The 26637-nt window shown below is 41.9% G+C and overlaps 2 pseudogenes; one reads left to right on the top strand and one right to left on the bottom strand.

Annotated features, from left to right (window-relative positions):
- Positions 1-21738, top strand: part of LOC116116997 — a 32561-nt pseudogene extending 10823 nt beyond the window's left edge.
- Positions 21739-21976: 238 nt separating this feature from the next.
- LOC116116998 lies at positions 21977-23472 on the bottom strand (annotated as a pseudogene).
- Between the last annotated feature and the right edge of the window lie 3165 nt (positions 23473-26637).

Here is a 26637-nt window from a genome sequence, read left to right on the forward strand (position 1 = left end):
ATAAGGTAACTGAGTCGGAGATGAGTGAGACAACTCGCACTAACGATGTGGGTCATGATGCCCCTTAGGTTCACTTTTTCTTTTCTCATGTATTTTTGGGGCCTACGATGCCCTTTCATGGTGTATGTGCCTTTCTTGTACCTGATACTTAGCTGTCTGGGGCTTTTTTGTTTACCTTATATTTAACCGTTTGGGGCTTTGTGTTTCTGCTTGTGTTTCCATTTTATTGCTTCCTTCGTGGATGGATGGAGCGATTGCTTGATTGCTCGTAGATATATGGGGGTTGAACCGACTACTTGTGTTGTGATGTGGACGAGGCCAAGTGGTTGAGTTGCCAGTGTCGTAGGGGCATGTCGGTATGACCGACTAGATATGTAACCCATTGAGTTATTTTTTGCCTAGCTGGGCCGAATGAAGGTGTATATTTGCCTGAGTTGTTAGGTCGGTCTGGGCCGACTAACGGTATAAGTCGATGAATCAGTCTGAGCCAATTGAAGGTATGAGTGGATGAATCAGTCTGAGCTAATTGAAGGTATGAGTGGATGAATCGGTCTAAGCCAATTGAAGGTGTGAGTTGATGAATTGGTCTGAGCCGACTGAACGTGTGAGTTTATGAATCGGTCTAAGCCAATTGAAGGTGTAAGTTTATGAATCGGTCTAAGCCGATTGAAGGTGTACGTCGTTATATCGCTGAATAATTCTTTTATTGAATTCAGGCCACGAGGTCGACTGAAGGTGAAGGTGAAGGTGAAGGTGAAGGTGAAAGTGAAGGAGGTGGACAGACTCATTCATCCTTTTTAAAACAAAAACAAGAATAAGGAACTGTCGATCAGATAAGTCTAACTAAAAATAGTAACGTTTGAGATGGATTGCATTCCAACAATTGCTGATGTCCTTGCCCTCGGGGATTTGAAGTTTGTAGGCCCCTTTCCCTACTTTTTTGGAGATCTTGTAGGGACCCTCCCAGGTAGGGCCGAGCTTGCCAAAGTTGATCTCCCTAGTGTTTTGAAAGACTCTGTGGAAGACCTAGTCGTCTTGTTTGAAAATTCTTACTCGGACATTACGGTTGTAGTGTCGGGTGGCCTGCTGCTGGTAGATTGCGTTGCAGATGTTCGCCTGCTCGTTTAGTTCATTAACTGTGTTCAAGTTGTGACAAAGGTTTTGGCTGTTGGCTTCTTCGTCCGACCATTGGAGTCTGGTTGAGGGGACCGATACTTCAGCTAGGATGATTGCTTCAGATCCATATGTGAGGGAGAAAGGGGTTTCGCCAATGGACGAGCAGACTGTTGTTCGGTAGGACCAGAGGATCCCGGGTAGTTCGTCTGCCCATACGCTCTTAGCTTTCTAGAGGCGTTTCTTTAAAGTCTGCATGATTGTTTTATTTGATGATTCAGTCTGGTCGTTTGATTGGGGGTTGCGGGGGGTAGAGAAGCTGAGCTTGATCCCCCACTTGTCGCAGAAGTCTCTGAAGCCTGAGCTGATGAATTGAGATCCATTGTCGGTGACTATTTCCTTCGAAATTCCAAATTTGCAGATGACATGTTTCCAAATAAAGGCTTTTATCTCTCGGTCTTTGACTTGGGCAAGTGCTTCAGCTTCGATCCACTTAGTAAAATAGTCGGTGACTGCCAATATGAAGACCCGTTGCCCAAGTGCGGTCGAGAGTTTTCCAACTATGTCCATCCCCCACTTCATGAATGGCCAAGGTGTGAGAGTAAAGTTGAGTCGCCTAGGTGGGAGGTGTGAGACATGGGCGAACCTTTGATAGTTATCGCATTTCTTCACATAGGTTGCTGAGTCAATGCATATAGTTGGCCAATAATAGCCAACAATAATCACCCGATGGGCAAGGCTATGTCCTCTTGCATGGTTTCCGCATTTGCCTTCATGGAGTTCCGCGAGAACTCGCTTGGCTTCTTTTGGGCTTATGCCTTTAAGGTAGGGGCCAGAGAATGACTTCTTAAGGAGTTGACCCTCGTATATGGTGAATCTTGTGGCTTTTATTCTTAGGCGGCGTGCTTCATTCTTGTCAGCTGGGAGCTCATCATGTTCCAAGTATTTGATTATTGGGTTCGGTCGATTTGACGTCCATTACTTCTCTAGGCTTTTTTGGGTTGGGCAAGTTGTTCGTTGGGTGTTCCTTCCAGTTGGCTGGCCATTGGAGGAACAATAGTAGGATGGATGATTGGGATGAGCCTTAAAGGGCTGAGCTGAGGTTGGCAAGGGCATCAGCATAGGTGTTCGCCGCTCTTGGGACATGGGTGATGGAGAATTCTTCGAAGGCGGACTGCATTTCTTTGACCAAGTTCCAGTAGGTTGTCATCTTTGAGTCTCGGGCTTGGTAAGTGCCTTGTAACTGGTTGACTACGAGTTAAGAATCAGACTTTACCTCTAGTTTCCTTACTCCAATCTCCTTGGCCAGAGAGAGTCCATCGATAAGAGCTTCGTATTCGATTTTATTGTTTGTGCACTTGAACCCACACCGTATGGCCCGCTGGATGATATTCCCTTTTGGTGTAATAAGTACAACGCCAAGCCCGCTTCCATTCACATTGCTTAAGCCATCCACTGAGAGGGTCCACTTCAAAGATGATCCGCTATTCATGCACAATAACTCTTTTTTCACCTGGATGGTAGTGTTCGGAGTGAAATCAGTAATGAAGTCTACCAACGCTTGGGATTTGACGGCAGTGCATGGTTGGAAAGATATATCGAACTCACTAAGCTTTACTGTCCATTGTGTGAGTCGGCCTGATAACTCTGGCTTATGAAGTATCTTCTTGAGTGGGAAGGAGGTGAGGACGACTATGGAGTGGCATTCAAAGTATGGTTTGAGCTTCCTGGATGCATGGATAAGGGCAAGTACTGATTTCTCCAATTGATTGTATTGTGTCTCGGCATCAAGGAGTGATTTACTTACATAGTAAACTGGTAGCTGTTTCGCATTATCTTCCCAGACTAACTGCTGAGATGGCTGTCTTCGAGACTGTTAAGTAGGTGTAAAGCTTTTCCCCAACCACGGGCTTGGAAAGAAGTGGGGAAGAGGTTAGGTACCTCTTTAGTTGCTGTAGGGCCTCCTCACAGGTGAGGGTCCACTCAAATTTCTTGAGTGTAGCGAAGAAAAGGTGGCACTTGTCAGTGGATCTGGAGATGAATTGGCGTAAGGCAGCTACTCGCCCTACGAGGCATTAGATGTCTTTGATGCAAGTTGGTAATGGTATGTTGAGGATCGCCTGGATTTGGTTAGGGTTGGCTTCTATCCCACGTTGAGTTACCATGTATCCCAAGAATTTTCCTGATGAGACCTTGAACGAACATTTGGTTTGGTTCAGCTTCATATTGTATTTCCTTAGGAGGGCGAATGCTTGGTTAAGGTGGTCGAGGCGCTGCTTGGTCATAAAGGACTTGACGAGCATGTCGTCAACGTATACTTTCATGGTGTCTTTGAGGTGTTTGACAAATATTCTGTTGACCAACCGCTAATAGGTGGCCTTGGCGTTCTTAAGGCCAAAAGACATTACTTTGTAGCAGTAGGTTCACCTCTCTGTGATGAAGGTTGTTTTCTCCTGGTCGTCTGAGTGCATCAGGATGGGATGAAGATTTTTTCTTTGTTGAATCTGCTGACATACTCTCTCAGCGACTCCCCTCTCTTCTGGTAGACTATGTACAGGTCAGCTGATAGCTTCTCGAGTTTCTTGCTGATGGTGAATCGTTCAACGAAGGTGTCGGTGAGTTGGGAAAATGAGTTGTTTGAGTTGTTTGGAAGGTTAGTGTACCATTGAAGGGCTGGTCCGGAGAGGCTTGAGCCGAAGCTCTTACACATGCAGGCTTCCCTCAGTGTTCGGGGTATCGAGGTGGCAAACATCCGCTGCTTGTATGAGACTATGTGGTCATCCGGGTCGGTTGTGCCATTGTAAGGCTTCATGCTAGTGATGGTGAATTTGTGTGGCATCTCGGCTAGTGCGATTGCATCCACAAAGGGTAAATCGATATAGCAGTGAAAGGGTGAATCGACATAGTAGTGAGGTTGGCTCTTTTTAGTTGGGATTGGTACTCTAGGTATACGTCTCATCATTGCCTCTATGTCAGCCAATCTTTTGGCCAATATCTACTCCATGGGTGAGGCAGAGGCCACCAGGTCAGCCTGATTGGCTTGGTTGGTCATGTGATTTGCACTCGATACGTTTCGTTGGGTCAAGTCACGTGGGGTAGCTTGGCGAACCATTCCATCATATGCTGCTTGGTAACTCGGATCTCCATTCATTCCCTCTGGTTGGGTGGTTCCCATTGTGACTAATCGGGTGTTTCGGCCCGCATGGATGGTTAGAGGGGTTATTTGGGAGTCGCTCGGTCTGTGGGGATGGATGAACTCAAGTGGGGTGGATTAAAGGTGAGGGAGCCCGCTCGACCCATGAGGATGAATCGAGCCAAGTGGGGTTTGGGTGGGAATGGTTGATTGGAGATGAGACGGGATGGCAAAGATGGGTGGCTCTTGTTGTGGTAGGCTTTCCATTACTTGGATGTCTTGATCTTGTGCTTGAAGCAGGTTGACCGAGATTGGCTCCATTGGCAGTCCCCGGATTCAGGGTTGAATCGTCCACTAGTGATGAATAGAGTTGTTGCGATCTTGTATCCAAGATCGTTGGTCTATGATCTAGAGTCTGGAGAGGCTGCATGGACGGAACTAATGCGTGGAAATGATTGGGTTGTACCTAACAAGACTGAAGCTCAAGGTCATAAATTTGACTTACCTTCTCTTTTACAGACTAGTTTTCGGCCCTGATGGAGGCGTTTTCGGTCTAGATAGCGGTGTTTTCAGCTTCCAATGCTGCCACTTTGTCTAAGTGCTGTTGCATAAGGGCAGTTAGAGCTTCGAGTCTGGCCTCGAGGCCAGGATTGGTGTTATCTGAATTTTCAGTCATAGGGAGTTTCCTTACGAAGTAGGGTTTGAAAGATGAATGATTGCCAGAGACCCCACAGTGGGCGCCAAACTATAGATGCAAAAAAATCTACCTTTATGAAAATAGGGTCTAATCCCATGAGGTTAAGACCACTAGTAATCCGCTATATCTGCACACGTAAGAAAACAAGCGTGAAGCGAATAGGAAACACCGGGGTGGTGTTTACCGTAGGAACTTTGACGCTCAAGTCAGCAAGGTTAGGTAAGGCTAATTTAGTGAGGGTTAGGGAGAGAGAAGCGTGAAGAAAACACCGTTGTACCTACACATGCAAGAAAACAAACGTGAAGCGAACGGGAAACATCGGGGTGGTTTTTTTCGTAGGCACTTCGACGCTCAAGTTAGCAAGGCCGAGTGAGGCTAATTTAGTGAGAGTTAGGGAGAAAGAAGGTACCAAAAGTCTAGTCAAAGACTATAACTACGGTTGTGATGCGAAATTCTCGAGAGTGAGAACTGCAGGGTCTAAAGTTGTAATGTTTGTGTCCCTTGTGAGAGGATTGACCTCTGTTTAAATAGCGATTGTAGGATCTTCGAATCCTGGTAGGACTGTGAGTCCTTGGAGTTGAGGTTTTGTGAAAAAGGAGAACATTTGGCTTCCTTACCTCAGTAGGAAAGGGAGTCCTAGCGGGTCTAAGACACGGATCTTAGATGAATTAGGATAGTGATGGACCTCTTTGATAGAGTTTGGGTAGTACCAAGGTAAGTAGGCAACCTTCGGCTCTAAGTAGATCTTAGGTCCAGAAGGTGGTCTAGGATCACGGGGCTTGGGCCTAGATAAACCGGCGGTGAGGCCTAAATGAACCGGGCTTGTGGTGATTGGGTCTAAGTAGTGGGCAATTGGGTAGGTGTATCGAACGGGCCTGGTGGGCGAAATCGGTTGTGGGCCCAATCGGAATTGGGCCATGATTCCGAGCTTTGTTGAAGGTGTCTTCGTCTTTGGGCCTATTTGGGCCGAAGACATTTTTTGGCCCTAACATGAAGGGATTGATATTTTGTATTCTTCATATTAATGAGATTCCTATAAATGTAGAAATATATTTATGTTTTGGTACATCATTAACAGAAATAAAGAGAGGTGCTCAATCTTTAATTTGTATATATTTGATATGTTTAGTTACTGTCACTTTACTGACAATATTTTTTATTGTCATTTGATGTAGGTATATACGATTGGTGGAAAGAAGAAACTTCTCCTCATAGTTACAATATAGTTCCTGCTAAAGGTAATAACTCTTTTGTAGTAATATAGGTTCTACTTAATGTAATGTCCTGTGTTCTTTTGCTAAAACATCAATTTCACTACATAATTATTATGAGAAGTCATTTGGTGAACCATAATATTGGCCGTTGAAGTGTAAGCAGTCAATACTCAATAGTCGAATAATGCCGAACCATTATCCTGTCTAATATTTCTGTAAATAAAATGTACATGTCGAACCATGCCACTCATTATTTTGTTTACAATTGTGCTGTAGGGTTGTGTTAAGTCATCTGCCGATCAATTTTGCGCTAAATGTAATAACTCTTTTGACTATTGAGTAGTACTATAGCTTCTGTTAAATGTAATTTAGTGTCCTATATTTTCTATTTTTATTTTTTGCTAAATGTAATTTAATGTTTTGTATTCTTTTGCTAAAACATCAATTCCACTGTCGAATTATGAGAAGCCATGTGGTGAACCATAATATTGGTTGTTCAATTGTAAGAAGGCATTAGCCGACCCATGCCGAACAAGTATTTTGTCTAACATTTTTGTAAAATAAATCCACATGTTGAACCATGTCGAACCAATAATCGAAAACCAAAAATCAGAATAATAATTTGTTCAGTAGCCGAACAATGCTGAACCATTATCCTGTCTAATATTTCTGTAAATAAAATCCACACGCTGAACCATGCCGACTCATTATTTTGTTTACAATTGTGATGTAGGATTGTATTAAGTCATCTGCTGATCCATTTTGCGCTGAAGGTAATAACTCTTTTGACTATTGAGTAGTACTATGGCTTCTGTTAAATGTAATTTAATGTCTCGTATTCTTTTTTTTTTTTTGGCTAAATGTAATTTAATGTTCTGTATTCTTTTGCCAAAACATCAATTTCATTGCCAAATTATGAGAAGCCATGTGGCGAACCATAATAGTGGATGTTGAATTGTAAGAAGGCATTAGCCGAACCTGCCGGACAAGTATTTTGTCTAACATTTTTGTAAAATAAATCCACATGTTGAACCAATAATCGAAAACCAAAAATCAGAAGAATAATTTGTAACCAAACTACAGCAAATCACACAAACAATGATGATCGGATTTGAGGGTTTTTTCATTAAATAATTAGAATAATATCCGTTTACAAATTTGACCATAAGTTAACAAATTTTATTGTGTATATATAATGTCTGCATTTATTGGTTACGGGCTCACGGCAATGAAAAGTTTGACACGTTTTAGCTTCAAAAGCCAATATGAGAATAGGTGTAAAGGGATTCATCTTTTTCAACTCTTAACAGTTTGTCAATAAAATCAATAAAATTTCATTATATATACACACTATTATTTAAAAATTATATACATTGATAATTTAGATTGATGAATGAGAAATAATGTATGCATATGGTACTATATATATATTGACTTGATAAATGAATAATATAATATACACAATACATTATAGACGTTGTCATCTCTTTATAAAAATTATCACTTCTTTATTAAATTAATGTATTGATTGTTTAAATATCTCTCTCTATATATAAATATTTAATATTATTTTTAATCTCTTATTTTTGTCAGTTTTAGGATACCATTTATATTGTATAATTTCCTAACTATATTAGTATATTTTGTAATTTATAACTAACATAATTAGAAGATTCAGTAGATCATTTCCAACCTATATAATGTTTGCACTTTTATAGTAGATATCAACCAATTGAAACATCCAATTATTCAAACAAACATGGTATCAAAACTCAAAACCACTTTCATAAGTTGCGCGGACTAGGGCTGCAAACGAACCGAATTGTTCGATGTTCATTCGATAACTGTTTGACTCAACTTGATAACAAACTGTTCGCGAACAATTCGATGTTTGTTCGATAATATGTTCGATTCGAGTTCGAACATGGGATGTTAGTTCAATTATGTTTGCGAACATTATACGTTCGACTGATCCATCTGTTCGTGAACAATCTGTTTCATTATTCGTTCATTTATGTTCGAAAAACATGGTATACATTATTATAATTTATATATTTTTTTTAATTTTTATATTATGTTTGGTTTAGTTTAGATGAATTTTTTTTAATGGTAATCAATAATAAAATATTATGATGCTTTTGTTTTTCTTATATATATATAATATGTTTGGATTTTATTTTTTCCAAATGTCATCAATAATTTGGATTTTATTTTTTCCAAATGTCATCAATAATTAAATATATAAGTGTATAGCATTTTAATTAAAAAGTAATAAATTATTATGATACATAGCATGACAAATTTAATAACATAATAGATTGTATAATCAAGTGATATATAATATAGCAAATCCAATAACATAATAGCTTCATATTTTTCCAAATGTAATCAATAATTAAATATTATAAGATAGCATTTCAATTAATAAATAATCAATATAGTATGGTAAATTGATGAACATAACGTATTGTATAATCAAATGATGTATAGCATAATAAATTTAATAATATAATGGCTTAGTTAAATATAGTATGGTAAATTGATGAACATAACATGTTTTATAATTAAGTGATATATAGCATGACAAATTTAATAATATAATAGCTTAATTAAATATAATATGGCAAATTTATGAACATAACAAATTATATACTCAAGTGATATATAGCATGCCAAATTTAATAACATAATAGCTTAATTAAACCTAAATTAATTACACATTTGTATTGATCATATAATACAATAAACCTTCATACCACTAATGATTTAATTATTTTAATGGTTTGATGTTTATTCTAACTTAATTTTTTTTTCCTTTGTGTATTTTAGACAGAGGAGCAATTGGAGACTGGTCTTCCCATCGATTGAATTAAGTATATTGATATATGATTACTTTTTTAAGTATAGCCATATTTAAAATCAGTCTATTATTACTAATGATTTTCAATTTTTTTTTTCTTTTGTAGGTTCACACTATGTACTATATAGTGGCATGTTCACTCTTGTTGGAATCCTTTTGGTTGTGTTGTAATGTCTATGCAAAATGTAAATTCCTTTTGTTTGTGTCATGTTTGATATTGAACCAAATTTGTTTTGAACGATTTATTGTTCTGTTAAATTTATTTTGAAGTTTTATTATTTATGATGGCTAGTTATTTTAATTTACTGAGTTTTTATTGATTTATTTAAAATATAAATATAGATAGAGAGTTGGTTTATTTTCAAATGCTGAATTAAATGGGTATGAATTATAAACTGTTGTATATTTTTTTTAGAGCATGAATTGGAAAGTTGGTGTATATTTTTTATTCGAACATGTATTTAAAAGTTATCGAACGAGTTATTCGAACAGATATTATGAGTTACTCGAACGAGTTAGTCAAACGAGTTAAGTCGAACGATCACGAACTGATCGTTTTGTTAATCAAACGAACTCGAACAGTCATCTTGTGTTCGTTCGAGTTTGAACACAAATTCCTTCATGCTTATCGAACGAGTTTCAAACGGGAGTGTTCGTTCATGTTCGGTTCGATTGCAGGCCTAGTGCGGACCTTTCAACTTGTTATTATACAATAGAGGTTATTAGTTTATCAAATATTAATTTATAGAAGTTATATTGTATGTATAATGTACTCAAATCAAAATCAATCTCAATCTCAACCAAACCAATGTTGGATGAAGCTTGTAACTCATTCATAGTAAGAAATATATTTTTGTTCCAGAATCTACAATAATCAATAAACGTTTACATAGACTCCACAATTATATATTGGGGTATCATGGATTTTTTCCAGGAAATTAAACTGTTAATTTTTCTTAGTTTGTGATAATGATGACAAGTTCATTGTTAAACCAAGAAGAACTTGATCAACTTCCCAAACAATTATTCTGGGAGTGCCGAGTTCTCTACGAATGGGAAGGTTTTTGGAAACGCAGTGAAATTTTAAAAGATACGTTAGCCTTATGTTGATGCGTGATTTTGACACCAACTAAATGCACGTGTGAAATGCTGAGCTGGCCCAGAAGACACACGCAAATGGGGGTAGTGAAATGAATAATAGGTGAAGAAACAATGTTTTAAAGTGGTTCGGATGCTTAAGCAAGCGACTCCTACGTCCACTGATGTTGTATTAATATGGAGGGTCAGGTCGCGTTTAACGAGCTGACTTGCAAATGATTACAGAAGAGAGAATAAGCTATTACAGAGAGAATTTAGCTATTACAGAGTGAAAATGAGCCAATCCCACAAATGGGAGAGGAACTCTCTATTTATAGTGGGATGAATTGGAATAATGATTATAGAATCCGTAAAAAAGGGGCAGGTACCGTGCAAATCCTTCTTTGCGTCCCGTTGCTCACCCACTCGAGTGATTTCCTCATTTAGTACAGGGGTTGGGCACGTGGACGGCCTCCAGCCTTTCGTCAGTCTGGCGCGCACCCACTACAGTGGCAGGAGCATGCTGCTCACGCTAGCATGCGACGTGGTAATGTCTGAACAGCTGTAGGATCTGCCTAGGCTCTGACCATTTACGCTGACCGGGCTTTGTGTCAGCCCTACTTTTTCAAGCATTACAGAAGTCCCCTAGTTTTTAAGGTTTGAGGATCGAACCTTGAAAACTACATAATTATGCCTTGACTTGATGCGTTTGAAGAGATAATGGTTGACTCCACCTGCTTGCAAAGATGTCGAGATCATATTTCAACACAGGCGACCTGAAACGATCTTCGCTATAAAGTCAGTGACCTGACTTTAGATCGTATTCAGTGCCATAATGATTATGCCGACCTGGACTAAATTCTGCGACCTGATTACCCTTAGCAGGTTTTGTTAAGAACAAAGGATCATGTTGCTTCGCAATTGACGAGATGAGATTGAAGAGTTACGTCGCTTCACAACTTACAAGACGAAGAGTGTTTTTCATAACGACCTCTTCAGGTGTTTTTTCGTTGCGCTTTTGCTTGCAGCTGCATTTAATGAAATGTCTTCTATTCTGATAGACGTGCCTTATATGTAATAAGTGCCAGCCATGCGCATTAAATGCGAGCCATGTTGAAACGACATTTCCTATCAGAACATTAAATGCGGATGTGAGCGCATTTAATGTGGAGGAGGGAAAACGTGCCGTCGCTTGAGTTTTTTAATGGAAAAGAATGACGATTTGGTTTCTTGAGGCGTGATGGTCACTCTTCTTTGCTGATTCGCGACACATCGTCATGATCAACGGTCAAATGCATTTTTCGCCCAAACGTCGTTTGAATCTAGGAAACCAAAGCACCTTTTCCTTTACTATAAAACCTAGATTTACTTCAGGCAATGCCACAATATTCATCTTCTTAGAGAGAGAAAGAAATTTTCGTGAACTCTGTTTCTTTGCCTTTCAGACTGGTGCGCACTTGATATTCGAAGCAGAAGGATCGATCTTCTCATTTTAGGAGGTAAGGATTGTCCTTCTACTACTTTTATTGTTGTTTTTGGTAGTCGTCATGTGATGATAGTTCGTCGGTAGTTGACCAGAGATGAAATACTCTCTTCAGGATTGAGCCATTAATGGTGGCTCTAAAAGTACTCTGTTAGGGTTTTTCTAGGGTTTAAGAGAGGAAATATTTACTGTTTCTTCCACGTCATCGTACGGAATAGTGTACAAGGACTGAATGATTCCCTGCTTGTCGCTTTTGTAGACTGCAGTAGAATGGACCCCTCAATGACCAGAGCCGAGGAAGGGACCAATTCGACTGCACAAGATGCTTCTGCAGGTCCCCCTCAAGAGATCCTGTCGGTGCTTACCGATGAAGAGCTCCAAAGGGTGATAGACCAATACGCTATCAGCATAGAGGTCCTTTGAGACAGGACACGCACAGCTCAGAATCTGCCACGAGCGCTGGCCGCGATCTCCGAGGACATTTTCAAAGGTGGGGGGTTGATCCCTTTCCACCCCTTTGTCAGGCCGGTCTTCAACCATTTCGGGATCGCACCTTTGCAGCTCACATTGAACGCGTACATGATAACCGTGGCCATGTACATTGCGTGCCGTGAAAACGGGCAGGGCGAGCTAGCCGCGCTAGAGCTCGGTTGTTCGTATATCCTGAAAAAGAGTAAGGACAAAGATTCCTACTACCTTTCCAAGCGAACCACCATTGGAGCGGGAATACATAGTTACCCGAGCAATGCGGGGGCATATGAGACAAAGTTCTTTTTCTTTCGTTATGACGGCCTTTGCTATTTCCAGGATCCGAGTAGGTTTTCCTTCCTTATCACTTTACGAACTTTTTTTGGTCTTCGCTAACAAGTTCTTATTTTTTTTGCAGTTAACAAAATGACCAGTTTAGAGCTCCTTACGGATCTAGACAAGATTACTACCTTCGGTTTTTTGCCCGAAGAAAGTCGCGACGCTAGATTGCTCCTGACAACCGCAAACTTGCGGAAATATGGCTTTTTCAACTCGGAAGCGACCTTAGAGCCCCCATTGAGTAAGCTTCGCAACCTTGGTTTATTTTTGTTGTGCGTGCAGTGAACTGTTTTGCTAACGATGTTCATATACAGCGACCATGCCTCCAAAGGTGTCTAGATCGCCACGAGCGAGGCAGTTTACCTTCCCTAGAGTGATGGCCACCGGACCGACTGGAGGTGCTCCCACTGGTCCCCCCACCGGAAGGGCGTTGGTTGGTGCTTCAGTCTGACCTGTGGACGCTCCCTAGCCCCTGGATGTTCGTCCGAGGCAGAAGATGACGGCCTAACGGCCTAAGAAGAGGTGACAAATTCAGGCCAAAGAATCAGAGTCCAAATCGGAAGACCTGGGCGTTCAGCCTGAGAGGTCGCAAGCCTACCAAGCACTTTGCTCGGGAGGGCCTGCCAGGGGTGCGACCGACATCTCTATTGCCCTGGGGGTACTGTGAACAAGGCAGAGCGAGGTCGCGAACCTTGGGAGGAGATCGGGCAAGGAACCAGTGGGTGGCACGACTCCTATTGGAGGCGCGGGCATGGACACTCCTATGCTTGACTCAATGGGACAACTTCCAGACCATCTGTAGCTGGTGGTTTTTACCCTGCTAGAGTGCGGGCTCGCAGAGGCTTTTAAGGAGTTCATGGCTTCCGGTTATGTGGACTTGATGTCCACATCCATTCAGTACCTAAGAAAGGTAGGAAAAGCTATCCTCAGCGAGGACTTTGCTTCTTTTCAGTAGCAAAGAAACTAACTTGTTATTTCTGTTGTTCGTAGGCCTTGCTCTCCATGCAACTGTCCCTAAAAAGGTCCAACTGGGAGCCGCTGAGGGAATGGTCACGCTAAGAGAAGAGAACACTCGACTTAAACGAGACTTGGAAGCCACTGAAGTAGAGAAAGATTTATCCACTACTTCAGCAAACCAGTACTTGAATGAGAGGAACGCTGCTCTTCGCACGGTGGACTTCCAAAAGCCGAGCTAGAAAAGCATAGAGAGGAGATGAAAGAGCTTCAAAGGACAGTGGCCAAACTCACTAGGAAGGCTAGCGAGAAAGACCAAGAGTTGAAAATGACCTTTGAGCAGGCCTAGCAGGCAGAACGGGAGAGGGGCGAGCTGTGGGAGGCCATCGAAAAGTAAAGGCAGGTGCTTGAGGCCGAGCTACAAGCTAGTCAGGGAAGAGTCACTTCGTTGACTGAAAAGATGCAGCGTCAAGGGGCAGAGATTGAGTCAAAGGCCGTTGAATGGGCAATTCAGTCCATCTATGCCCTTCGGCCGAGAAATCCCATACTGGATATGTCCGAACTCCTAGAAGAGTACCAGGAAATCCTTAGATCTATGGCGCGACTTGACGATGAGGAGGCAGCGGAGGCCGCCCAAGGACCTGACCAAGGGGAGCATTCAGGGTATGTCCCCGAAGAGACCGCAGCTGGCTAAGTGATTGGTGATCAGCCTGGGGATGACGAGGTCGCGCCTCCGGGAATTGGGGACGAAGGCCACTAATTGCCTTTACTTTTGTATTGCCTTTCCTATGCTTGCTTTTTGTATTCCTTTTATGAATAAAGACAAGGCTTTCTTAATCCATTATGAATATTTACAATTTTTGTACTGTTACACATGAGGTCGCACTCTAACTGTCTTACCATTACAATGGAACAAGTTTGTGCGAACAAAATCATACACATGGGAAGATAATAATTACAAACAAACAGAATTACAGAATTGTACATTTGCTATTCACAAAGACTTAAGAAAGGTAAAATCTTTACAAGGAAAAATTGAGTTTGGAATTATTGATAATATGGTCACAGATGTTTAGCATTCCAAGCTCGTGGCACTAAAGAACCATTCAACAGAACCATTCATTCTTTTGAGATGGTAAGTCCCTGGTCTTATCACTTTGGCGATGCGGTATGGGCCTTCCCAGTTTGGTCCCAAAACTCTCGCACTGGTTCCTTAGTACCGAGAAGAACTTCTTTCAAGACAAGGTCGCCGACCTGGAAGTCTCTTCTTCTGACCTTAGAGTCGAAGAACCTTTTAGCGCGTTGCTGATAAGCTGCTATTCTTAGCTGAGCCTTGCTGCGATGTTCTTCAACTAGGTCCAGACTTGTGCGCATAAGAGCTTCATTGTCAGTTTCGTTGAACAGGTCCCTCCGAAGTGAACCGGTCCTTACCTCCACAAGGATCATCGCTTCGCAGCCATATGCTAGCAAAAAAGGGGTTTCTGAGGTAGAGGTTCTCGGAGTTGTCCTGTATGCCCATAGGGCTTCGAGGAGGTCGTCGGCCTAATTACCTTTGGCCACACCAAGTTTGGCCTTCAGAGTGTGCTTGATGGTTTTGTTGATAGCTTCAACTTGATCATTTGCTTGCGATCTTGCGACAGAGGCAAACTTTTTATGGATACCCAGCTCGTCGCAAAATTGTTTGAACTCCTCGTTGTCGAATTGCTTACCATTATCTGAGATAAGGGTATGAGGAATCTCGCAGCGGCACACAATGTTCTTGAAGACGAAGTCCTTGAGCTTTTTAGTGGTGATTGCGGCTAACAGTTCTGCTTCGACCCACTTGGTGAAGTAGTCTACCACGATCACCACGTATTTGACTCCCCTTTTACCAACTAGCATGGGACTAATGAGATCAATTCCCCACATGGAGAATGGCTAGGGGCTAGTCATGGTTATCAACTGGTGGGAAGGAGCTCGCGGTATGTTCGCGAACCGCTAGCACTTGTCACACTTTTTGACAAAGTTGTGTCTTTTTGGATCATGGGCCAAAAATACCCTTGACGAACAACTTTGTTGGCGAGAGATCGTGTGGCTGTGTGATTACTGTAGATCCCTTCATGTATCTCCCTCATGATGTAGTCTGCTTATTTGCTAGTTACACATCGGAGGAGAGGGGCGCTAAACCCTCGCTTGTACAGCTGGTCTCTGATGAGGGTGTAACGAGCAGATCTTGTTTGTAAGGTCTTTGCCTCGACCTTGTCGTTGGGCAAGGTCCCATCTCAGAGATACTGAATGATGGGGGTCATCCAACAAACTGATTCTGCAGTATTCACGGCCTATTCGGTTGAGCTAACATTGGGGGCCTCTATGAACCGAACAGGAATGCTTTCCAGTGCGTCTGAGTCTAACGACGAGGCTATCTTTGCCAAGACATCTGCCATAGAATTGCTATCTCTGGGAATCTGTGTGATCGTGAAGTGCTTGAACGGCTCGAGTGTGACCTTGGCCTTCTTCAAATAGCTGATCATATTTTATTCCTTGCCCTGGCACTCCCCTGAATTCTGGTTGACAACCAGCATGGAGTCGTTGTGGATGCTGATCGTGGTCGAGCCCATTTCTCTGGCCAACCACAATCCAGAGAGTAGAGCTTTATATTCGGCCTTATTTTTTGTCGCTTTGAACCCAAACCGGAGGATGCCATGGATACGAGCCCCTTCGAGACTCAAGAGGAGAAGATTTGCCCCGACCCTCTTTCTGTTCGATGATCCATCGATGTAAAAGCTCCAGGTTGATAGATTTTAGGTAGTTTCCTGAATGGCTTCGCTGGGCTGTTGCTCTGACTCATTTGTCGGATGATATGAGAATTCTGATATGAAGTCGGCAACGGCCTGCCCTTTGATGGTTGCTTTTGGTCTGTACTTCAGATCAAACTGACTTAATTCCATGGCCCATTTAAGCAATTTACCCGATGCCTCTAGTTTCTAGAGGACCTGCATGAGCAGGTAATTGGTCATTACATGGATCGTATAGGCGTGGAAGTAAGGTCGCAACTTTTGGGAAACGATCAGCAGGGCATAAGCTAATCACTCCATTTTCGGATACCATGTCTTGGCATCCAACAGATGCTTGCTCGCGTAATACACTGGTCATTAGACCCTGTTCTCTTCCTGAACTAAAGCTGCACTGACTGCGAACTGAGAGACGGACAGGTACAAGACGAGGATCTCTTGCGGGAGAGGTTTGGATAGAAGAGGTGGCTTTTCAAGGTGCTCTTTAATGCTCTAGAATGCCTGTTCGCATTCGGGAGTCCACTCAAACTTCTTGTTGGCCCTTAGTGCATTAAACAATGGCAAGCAACGGTCTGTTGCTCTCGACATGAAGTGACTTAGTGCCGCAATTTGCCCATTGAGGCTCATAACCTGCTTCTTGGAGGTCAAGCTTTCCATATATAGGAGAGGTTGGATTTTCTTGGGGTTGATCTCTATTCTCCTCTGGTTAACCATGTATCCCAGGAATTTTCCCGAGGATACTCCGAATGAACACTTGATAGGGTTTAGCTTCATTCTGTATTTCTGGAGGATATCAAACATCTCAGCGAGATGTGCTATGTGATCTGAAGTGACGTGCGACTTGACCAGCATGTCATCCACATAGACCTCCATCGACTTCCCGATCTGCTCAGAGAACATTCGGTTAACCAGCCGCTGGTAAGTTGCGCCAGCGTTCTTGAGGTCAAAGGGCATAACCTTATAGCAATACAGCCCCCGATCTGTCACAAAAGAGGTATGCTCTTCTTCCGATGCATACATCAGAATTTGATTGTATCCCGAGTATGCGTCCATAAAACTCAGTAGCTCGTGACTGGAGGTGGCATCCACAAGCTGGTCGATCCTAGGCAGGGGAAAACTATCTTTCGGGCATGCTTTGTTGAGGTTAGTGAAGTCAACACAGGTCCGCCATTTTCCGTTAGACTTCTTTACTAGAACCGGGTTGGCAACCCAGCTCAGATAGAGCGCTTCTCGGATGGATCCATTCCGAAGGAGATTGTCTACCTCGAGTTTCAAGGTAACATATTGCTCCGGATCCATCATTATTCTCTTCTGGTGAATCGACTTGGCTTCACTGTCGATGTTCAAGGCATGACAAATAACATTCGGGCTGATCCTGACCATATCTGCATGCGAAAATACCAACACATCGATATTCTCTCTGAGGAAGCCGATAGTTCGGTGGCGAGCTGGGGGTTGAGATTGCTTCCAATCCTCAACACTCTGCTCAGCTCGCTCTGGTCGACCGACATCTCAGATAGATCCTCAACTGGCCCACTGGAAGTGCATTCTTGAATACAAGGATCCATATTATCCTTGGCTGGGCCAGACTGCAGTTTGATCCAGCTGATCGCCATTACCTGTCAGGGAATGTCGCGCGAGATGCCCTTCCCTTTGCATGCCATCTGCACTGTCCTTACATAACAGTCGCGAGATGCACGTTGGGATCCGCTTACTTCCCCTATCCCCGTCGGGGTGGGAAACTTCATCTTGAGATGGTATATCGAAGTTATCGCCTTAAAGTTTCTCAACAGAGGTCACCCCAGGATTCCATTAAAAGCGGATGGGCAATCCACTACTAAGAATTCCGTTATTTTGGTCACCTCGTCAGAGTCACCCAACATGACTGGAAGCGAGATCGTTCCTTTGGGGATCAGGTGGTCCCCGGTAAAATCATATAGGGGGATCGAGGCAGGCTTCAAGTCGGCCTCATCCAAATTCATTCTCTTGAAAGCTGTTTGGAATAGGATGTTCACAGCACTTCCGTTGTCCAACAACATTCTGTGGACGTCGAAGCGCCCTACTTGGGGCATGATCACGAGGGCGTCATCATGGGGATGATGCAATAGGACTGCGTCCTTTTGGGAGAAGGTAATTTCCTCCTCCTTGCGAACCTTCGGTGGTCGCCACGTCGTGTTCATTACACTGATGGGTTGCGCGAGCATATCTTTCCTGGGCACCTCGCAAATTTCCCGCGAAGTGAGGCCCTCCGAAGATTACTCCGACGTTGCAGATACCCTTGCGATCATGACGCTTCTTTCCTGGTTCCTCTTGATTTTTCTCCATCGTGGGAGTAGAGTCATCAACGTACTCTTTGAAATGCCCTTGCTTGATAAGGTATTCGATTGCCTATTTGAGAGCTCGACACTCATCGGTGTGATGCCTATTGTCCCGATGATAACGACAATATTTTTTGTTGTTTCTGGATGAAGAGGGACCTTTCATGGGCTCAGGCTCTCCGAGCAGACTGGCCTCTTCCGACTTGTCAAGAATGGCGAGACAGATGCATTTAAAGGAGTATATTGACTCCTGTCATGATTGCGACGAGGAACCGGAGCATAAGACTTCTTGGGCTCGAACCGCAGTTTCTTTCCTTTTCGTTGATCGTCATTAGCCTATTTGCGATCAACCCTCATATTTTCCCCCCGACCAAATGCACTACTTGAAGTACTGGGGTCGTGGCAGTGGAGCGCTGCCACAGAGTTTTCAATACGGAGGTATTTCTCCACTAGGTTGTAGAAGCAAGTGAGGGAAACATCATCCTCAGCCTATAGTTCTTTCCACAAATCGGTCTATGGGTGAACTCTCGCTATGATGAGAGTCCGAACAGACTCTTCGAGAGTGTGAGCTACCTTATGAAGCTCTTTGTAGAATCGGTCAATGTAAGACTAGAGGGATTCATCCCTCTCTTGCCTTATGTTGCTGAGGTAGCTCAAAGGATTGAGAACTTCCTGTTTGCTTGGAAGTGTCTCAGGAACGTCGTGCTCATTTGAGGCCATGAGCTAATCAATCCCGCTTGGAGCGACCTGAACCATCGTTTGGCATGAGAGGTTAGAGTTACTACCATGCAACGACACTTTGCCAAGTCTGAAACCTGGTGAATCTCCATCAGGTCGTTGAATTCATACACATGATCTTGCGGATCAGAATTTCCATTGAACGCCCGCATATCGGGCATTCTAAATTTTGATGGGAGAGGGCTGCTAATATCGCCGGAGAAAAGGGAGACGCTGTTGCGACCTGCCCTTGCTCATTTTGCTAAGCTTTTAGCTGATCTAGGGCTTGCTGTAGCTCCTCAATTTGAGACAGCGAAGCTATCTGGGGATTGCTTTCCTCCATGCGAGTTCGACCCTCGCGATTGCGGTTGAGGAAAATCCAGAGGTCGGATTCCTCTTTGCCTCGGCCGGCAGTTCCGACCACTCTTGACGCACGCTGACTAGAGACGTGTGATAGTGATGAATGGTGCGGGGAATTTTCACGACCTCCACGGTGGTACGAACCGCCCCGCGGAGTGTGGGAACCTCCTGCACGATGACGATTGGGATCGTTATTCTGGCGGTGATGAGAATCGCCCTGCCTAGCACTTTTATGGGAGTGCTCATGCAACGTGGCAGGGGACGGCTCAGGATGCGACCTATCACCGAGCCTTAACGCCACAGGTATTCTACTCGGGACGTGGTCTGTGTTTGCCGGCCCTTTAGAGCCCTTAGGCCTGCTGTACGCCACTTGCTTACCTTTCCTTCAATGTGATATAGTGCGCGCGGCATGGGCTATTGCCCTTTTTCGTGCTTTCACACGACTTGCAGGAATTTTTGGCAGTTGCATCGCCCCATTTGATTTGGGTGGCATACCTCGGTCCAAAGGTTGACCGTTTGGAGAGTATTGTTGAACCTCTCAAGGTAGCTCATGACGGCAGGGTCAAGTTGTGAGCTTGAAGGTATATCCCCCACGACATTTTGTGGAACTGAGGGCACCTTGGGAGAAGTGTCCTCTTGTACCTGGGGGATCTCCTCAGCACCATGATTGGTTCGCTCAAGTTCGAATCGGCGAGCCATTTGCTATTGTAAGACTAGTTAGTCAGAGATTCTCCTGATGAAGGACGAATACTAAATCAGACCCTCCTTTTAGCGCCAAACTGTTGGTGCATGATTTTGACACCAACTAAATGCACGTGTGAAAGGCTGAGCTGGCCTAGAAGACACACGCGAATAGGGGTAGTGAAATGAATAATAGGTGAAGAAACAATGTTTTAAAGTGGTTTGGATGCTTAAGCAAGCGACTCCTACGTCCATTGATGTTGTATTAATATGGAGGGTTAGGTCATGTTCAACGAGCTGACTTGCAAATGATAACAAAAGAGAGAATAAGCTATTACAGGGAGAATTTAGCTATTACAAAGTGAAAATGAGCCAATCCTACAAACGGGAGAGGAGCTCTCTATTTATAGTGGGATGAATTGGAATAATGATTACAGAATCCGTAAAAAGGGGGCAGATACCGTGCAAATCCTTCTTTGCGTCCCGTTGCTCACCCACTCGAGTGATTTCCTTGTTTAGTAGAGGGATTGGGCACGTGGACGGCCTCCAACCTTTCCTCAGTCTGGCACGCACCCATTACACTGGCAAGAGCATGCTGCTCATGCTAGCATGCGACGTGGCAGCGTCTAAACGACTGTAGGATCTACCTAGGCTCTGACCATTTACGCTGACCGGGCTCTACGTCAGCCTTACTTTTTCAATCATAACACCTTGCAATCTCACTTTGAACCTCGTTCCGGTGATATTATCTTGGCTTCCTCCATGAAAACAGGAACTACTTGGCTTAATGCCCTTTGTCTAAATTTGCATCATGGGAAGTCAAAATAAAGATTCTGATGGTGATGATGAAGATGAACTTCAACTCAAAAACCCTCATGCTTATATATGGAGTTTGGAATATGTATTCTCGGATCTTGATTTACAAAATCAACTTCATTATCTTCCAGGTTTTAAATCTACTAGACTCTTTACACTCATTTGCCTTACAATGCTTTGAATGACTAAATTAAAATTTCAGACCGAAAAATTGTTTACGTAGTCCGAAACCCTAAGGACACTACTTTGGTGTCATCGAGGCATTTCTTTAACAAAACTCTTCGGCCAAATCAAGAACCATATCCTTTAGAAAAAGCTTATGATTTCTTTAAAAAGGATGTTCATCACTTCAGACCATTTCTCGATCATACGTTACAACATTGGTCCGAGAGCTTGAAGATGCCGAACAAGATACTTTCTTAAAGTATGAAGATCTGAAAAGAGATCCCAAAAGGGAGGTGAAAAGGCTAGCTTCATTTCTTGGACGGCTATTTCATAATAAAGAGGAGCTGGATAAGGTTTTATGGAGATCAAGCTTGAACAGGCTTAAGAACTTGGAGGTGAACAAAAATGGTATTTTTACCAGCTCCTTCGTATCAACAGCACAAAACAATTCCTATTTTAGGGTCGGTGTTGTTGGGGATTGGAAGAACTATTTAACGCCAGAGATGAAGCGTAATCTAGACAAAATTGTAAACAAGAAGCTAGATGGGTCTGGCCTTGGTTTAAAGGCATAAAGTTTCAATGATATAAATGATCATATTTTAAAGATACTTTTTTTTTTTCAACTGTTACAATAAAACTAGTGTAATTCTCTTTAAAATTATGATATAAATTAAGTTGTGTAGATTGTATGGGCAAAAAATCGTATTGAGTCTTACGAGGTATAATAATGAAATAAGCATATTATAGTTCAATGTTTTAGCCCAATTTCGATTAGGCATACACTTAAATCCATGTTGTGAATTGACCAACCTATGAGTTTGAGTATCCTGTAAGTGAAGGTAAATCGGGTTCCATCCCATTAGCCTACAACAATCTAAAATAGGAATTAAAATCCTATTTACTTTCCACTTCAATCAGGATCCTGATTCCTAAATCTTACTTGAAGTGATAGGCCTAATCCGATAAAGGTAAGTCACAAGATTTTTTTTCCTAATAACATACTTTAAATGCAATATTAACTATTAAAATACATTATTCAATAGATTAAAAACTTATTTAAAAAATAAATAAATAATATTACAACATATGTATGTACACACACACACACACATATATATAAATCAAACACTATGAAAAATGAACTGTTTGGTATTTTTATCTTCGAATTGTAAAGCACACCATTTTTATTCACCTCCAAATTTTTTAGTCTCTCCAAGCTCGATTTCCATATCACCTTATCCACTTCATCTTCATTATCAAACGGTCATCCAAGAAATGAAGCTAGCCTTTTCACCTCTCCTTTGGGATCTCTCTTTAGATCTTCGCACTTCAAGAACAATATCTTGTTCAGCATCTTCAAGCTCTCCAACCAATATTGTAAAACATGATCAAGAAATGTCCAAAGAAACGAACACCTTTACAAAATTCATCAAAAGCTTTTTCAAATGGATACAGATCTTGATTTGCTAGAATGATATTGTTGAGAAAGTGCCACACTGAAACCAAAGTGTCCATAGGGTTTCGAGTTATGTAAACAATTTTGCAAACAGAATTCTTAATAGAATCTGGGAAATCACTATAAGGCAAACGAGTGCCAATGATTCTGGGAGATTTTAATCCTGAAAAATTGAAATCTTCGGCGTATGTATATTCTAAAGGCTTAACAACATTTCTCACTAGAAGTTCATCATGAACACATCTTTACTTTGGTCGCTCATGATGTAAACACAAAGGGCCTTAAGCCATGTGGTTCCTGTTTTCATTGATGAAGCCACGACGACATCGTCAGAACGAGCATTGAAGTGTCATTTGAGGGCTAACATCGTTTGTAGAACATAGACGCTGTACCAAAACCCTTCCCATTGGTAGACATCTGCACCCCATTGGCAGACCACCGTTGGAGCTTGGGTGGCCCAACTTCTTAATTTTTTTTTTTTTTTATTTTTTTTTTTGAGATTCTAGTATTCTTAAATACATTTTCATATGAAATACCTATTTCAACAATTAGGAAATATATTTATTTAATTATATAATTTTTTAATTTTGAATTTAAAAAATTACAATTGTTTGAAATACATTTTGTTTGAACTACAAATAATGCTTATGATAGTAGCCCACTTAATAAATATTATTTTTAATGAGAATTTAAAGATGTGTTGTAAAAAAAAAAAAGAAGGAAAAAGAAGTTTCAACATATTGTATTTTGAGCAAGGTTTTAAAACTTGGCTGGCCAGTCGATTTAATTGGTCTGACCGGAACCCAAGGCCTTAGCCAGGCCGGGTTCCCAATTTCAACTATTCACCCATGGAAAAAGCAAACCCTAGATTTATGGACGGTGATTGGTGAGCAAACGGTGGTAAAGCTACTTGAGGTTTTAAAGAGGAAGTGTCAATGAGTTGAAAGGTGGCAACGAAGGTGATTTTCAATGAGTAAAACGACTGAAAAATGAAAAAGTCGTGCGGCCACAATAGCAAGCTATTGTGGGCAATTGGTAAGGCCTACAAAGGGAGGGTGAGATGGGTTTTGGTCAGAAGGATGAAAGGAGTGTTTTCGTGATGATGGGGGGTGTTTTCGATGTCGAAAACATGCCCTATTTGGCATGGGTTGTCAACACCGACGGTGGTTTATTTGCCTTAAAATGGTTCGATTTTAGCCAAATCTTAGCGAGATTTGCTGGGGAATGGCTCAAGGGATGAGTGAGATTTGCATTTGGTATGTCGTTACGGCCGATCAGTCGACAACGATTTGCATTTGGGGTGTTTTTGCTAGATTTCAAACCTCTAGGGACTGATGTGTAATTTTTTAGGGGTGTTACATAAACCAACTTGAATCCAAGTTGGATTGTGATCATACATACATTAAGTAGCTGCTAAGAATCACACTATAATTTCCACAAACAAAGCTTCACCCCCACTCAAGAAACAATTAGGAAACTAATTCGATCTCCTGAAGTTGTACGAACAAGTATCTTGAGATTGATAAAATAGATATGAATGAATGTCTTCAAATGGCATTGAAATTGTACGAACAAGTATCTTGAGTTAGACAAAAATAGATTTGAATGAATATCTTCAAATGGCAAATAAGGCAGTACATAATGATATCCTCAAGCCAATCAACAATGCTTAAGACTAAAATCTCTTCGAAATAATAGATTGTCAAATGATATCCATATAGTATTTATTGATATAGAAATCTACACCAACCAGAGAATTTCGATTGACCCTGTCGGAACCGAAATGGATGTGCGTGTGATTACAGATAACCGGTAGTGGATGAATAATAAATGTAATAAAATAAATGGTAGAGAGATTTTTAAAGTGGTTTGGCAAGTTAGAACTTGAGCCTACATCCACTGTTATATTATTGTTTTTGAGAGCTTACAAAGAATAGTATAATTCCTAGGAAAATTTGCTTAGAACAATTGTCCAGCCCCTTTGAAAACAAGTTATGATGGGTTTATATAGCACCCATTTACATGATAGAGTTGAGATAAGATTCAAATGCGTATGATTAGGAAGTTGCATGATCTTCGGCTACCTTAGTTGGAATCTAAGTCAATCTAAAAATCTTCCTTCCAAATTGAGTCAATCTAAATATCTTCTCTCTTAATAGGAAATTATGCTCTCCGGATTAACTGCACAACAATAGCCCCCTAGTTTTTGGAGTGCGTAATCGCGCTTCAAAAACTCATGTCTTTGATTTGGATGGTTGTCGCACTATAGGTTGCAATCTCGAACTGAAGAACTTGAATTATGCTTGCCGCGATCTAAGAGATCTGAGAGATCTTGAACATGTGATCTCAAGCAAATAAGCGAGCTTATGAGATTAATCAGAGAGCATAAAGAATTTGATCTAAAAGCATAGGGAGCTCGATCAGAGAGCATAAGGAGCTTGATCAAAGAGCATAAGGAGCTCGATCTGAGAGTGTGAGGAGTTCAATTAGAAAATGCGGAGAGCTTGATCAGAGAGCATAGCTCAATCAAAAAGTATGGAGAGCTTGATCTGAGAACATAGCTCGATCAGAAAGCATGGAGCGCTTGATCTGAGAGCATTGCTCAATTAGAAAGCATGGAAGGCTTGATCTGAGAGTATAGCTCGATCAGAAAGCATGGAGAGCTTGGTATGAGAGCATTGCTCGATTAGAAAGCATGGAGTGCTTGATTTGAGAGCATGGCTCGATAAAAAAGCATGGAGAGCTTGATTTGAGAGCATGGCTCGATAAAAAGTACAGAAAGCTTGATTTGAGAGCATAACTCGATCAGAAAGCATGGAGAGTTTGATCTGAGATCATTGCTAGATCAAAAAGCATGGAGAGCTTGATCTGTGAGCATTGCTCAATCAGAAAGCATGGAGAGCTTGATCTGAGAGCATTGCTCGATCAGAAAGCTCGGAGAGCTTGATATCTGAGAGCATAACTCAATTATAAGGCATGGAAAGTTTTGATATGAGAGCATTGCTCGATCAGAAAGCATGAAGAGCTTGATTTGAGAGCATGACTCGATCAGAAAGCATGAAGAGCTTGATTTGAGAGCATTGCTTGATCAGAAAGCATGAGGAGCTTGATCTAAGAGCATTGCTCGATTAGAAAGCATGTAGAACTTGATCTGAGAGCAGTGCTTAATCAAAAAGCATGGAGAGTTTGATGTAAGAGCATTGCTCGATCAGAAAGCATGGGGAGCTTGATCTAGAGCATTGCTCAATCAGAAAGCATAGGGAGCTTGATTTGAGAGCATTGCTCGATTATAAAGCATGGAGAGCTTGATCTGAGAGCATAGCTCGATCAGAAAGCATAGAGAGTTTGATCTCAGAGCATAGCTCGATTAGAAAGTATGGAGAGCTTGATCTGAGAGCATTGCTCGATTAGAAAATATGGAAAGCTTGATCTGAGAGCATGACTCGATCAGAAATTATAGAAAGCTTGATCTGAGAGCATTGCTTGATCAAAAAGCATAGGGAGCTTGATCTGAGAGCATTACTTGATCAAAAAGTATGGAGAACTTGATCTGAGAGCATTGCTTGATCAAAAAGCATAAAGAGCTTGATCTGAGAGCATTACTCAGTCAAAAAGCATGGGGAGCTTGATCTGAGAGCATAGCTCGATCAGAAAGTATGGAGAGCTTGATCTGAGAGCATAGCTCGATTAGAAAGCATGGGGAGCTTGATCTGAGAGCATGGCTCGATCAAAAAGCATAAAGAGATTGATCTGAGAGCATAGCTCGATCAGAAAGCATGAAGAGCTTGATCTGAGAGCATGGCTCGATCAAAAAGCATAAAGAGATTGATCTGAGAGCATAGCTCGATCAGAAAGCATGAAGAGCTTGATATGAAAGCATAGCTCAATCAGAAAGCATGGAGAGCTTGATCTGAGAGCATAGCTCGATCAGAAAGCATGAAAAGCTTGACCTAAGAGCATGGCTTGATCAAAAAGTATGGAGAGCTTGATCTGAGAGCATAGCTTGATCAGAAAG

This window comes from Pistacia vera, unplaced genomic scaffold (genome assembly GCF_008641045.1).
Source record: "Pistacia vera cultivar Batoury unplaced genomic scaffold, PisVer_v2 Contig795, whole genome shotgun sequence".
Classification (NCBI taxonomy): domain Eukaryota; kingdom Viridiplantae; phylum Streptophyta; class Magnoliopsida; order Sapindales; family Anacardiaceae; genus Pistacia; species Pistacia vera.